This window comes from Petaurus breviceps, unplaced genomic scaffold (assembly GCF_028583685.1).
Source record: "Petaurus breviceps papuanus isolate PSGF00001 unplaced genomic scaffold, PetGlider_PUasm1.0 154, whole genome shotgun sequence".
Lineage (NCBI taxonomy): Eukaryota > Metazoa > Chordata > Mammalia > Diprotodontia > Petauridae > Petaurus > Petaurus breviceps.
This window is the reverse complement of record NW_027185715.1, coordinates 16,742,514-16,743,913: the sequence shown is the minus strand read 5'-3', so window position 1 is coordinate 16,743,913 and position 1,400 is coordinate 16,742,514. Positions and strand designations below refer to the sequence as shown.

At 35.8% G+C, this 1,400-nt stretch overlaps 1 pseudogene; it reads right to left on the bottom strand.

Moving 5' to 3' along the window:
• Positions 1 to 350: 350 nt before the first annotated feature.
• LOC138156486 (translation initiation factor IF-3, mitochondrial pseudogene) lies at positions 351 to 1,106 on the bottom strand (annotated as a pseudogene).
• Between the last annotated feature and the right edge of the window lie 294 nt (positions 1,107 to 1,400).

Genomic DNA, 1,400 nt, shown 5'->3' with positions numbered 1-1,400 from the left:
GAGGAGAAAAATTAAAACTCAAAAGCTTATAAAAGTGAATATCAAAAGCTAAAAATAAATAAAATTTTTTAATGTAAAAAAAATTTAATAAAATAGAGCGCTATCAAATGGCATACTTCCTGCCTTCTCCCCACCCGGAAACCCCATGACCACATCTCAGGTGAGTCCTTTTTTTTTTTTTTAACTAATGACATTTTTAATAGGTTCAAAATTTGTACATAAAGAATGTCTGGTTTGACCTTTCTCCTTCCCTTCACTGCAGTAGAGTCTAACAAGACATGCCATTATACATGATCCTCGGAAAATTTTTCTTTATTAAAATATCGCTGCTGGAGAATATTTAAAGTGTCTCAGTTTTTATGAGTCTCTTCTTTACTTTTCCTATCTCCAGCCATTTCCCTATTGCTTAAGTGATGAAAAACATAGGTTTTCTACCTCTTGTGATTTGGGGCTTGGATGTGAAGGTTACTAGTTCAGGCATAGTCTTGAGAATTTTATTAAAGCATTCCTCCATATTATCCTCTGGGGCTGTAGTTTTCCCTTCCTTTACTGTAATTTGAACTTGATATTTTTTCTCAATCCACTGTTGAATCTGTTTAATTTTGGTGCCCAAATCATCATGTTGCGCAACATTTGAAGAAAAGGTCAATTCCTTTAACCAGGGGTAGGGTGGTATCCCGTTTTCGATTGATACATTTCTTTCTCTTTAAGTCAAAGCTGTTCTTCATGAATCTGGCTTCCTGACATTAACTAGTACCCTGGAGGTTCTACAAGTCTCAGGTGTAGTGCCTCTATTAAACCAATCACGGCAACTTGGTGCATCATTCCCATTACTATCAAGTAGATGAAGAACTCGGTGAGGAATTTTTCTCCCAACATTGCCAAAAGCTGATTTTGACATTTTTTTCTTCTCTGTTTCATCTTCTGTGTTTCCAGCTGTACTAAATGTGTTAGCATATGCAGGCAGTGGTAATCTTAGCAACAGTGAAAGCCCAAAACTGTATTAGTGCTACCTTTTGCACAATCTGGATACTAAAATATCTATCACTATAATTAATCCCAGTTTTCACAGTCTGATGTATGAACTTCCTCGTAAGAGCTGTCATTCTGATGTAGGAGTGGAAAGAACAGGAGGAAAAAGCCCTCAGGTGAGTTCTTCTCTGGCTAGGCTTTCCCCAATAGTAACCTTCTAAGAATCATTCCCCTCATTGGATCCCTGTAAAGTGCTGGGGGGTTGTAATCTAATATTGTGAACATTATTACAATAAGAACTAACTTTTGTATCCTTGAAAACTGACCCATAAGTCTACTTTGCTGCTGTGTCATATAACCCCATTTGATATTTGCATAGTGCTTTAAGATTTAAAAGGCATAAAATAAAATAAATTTAAATAATTTTT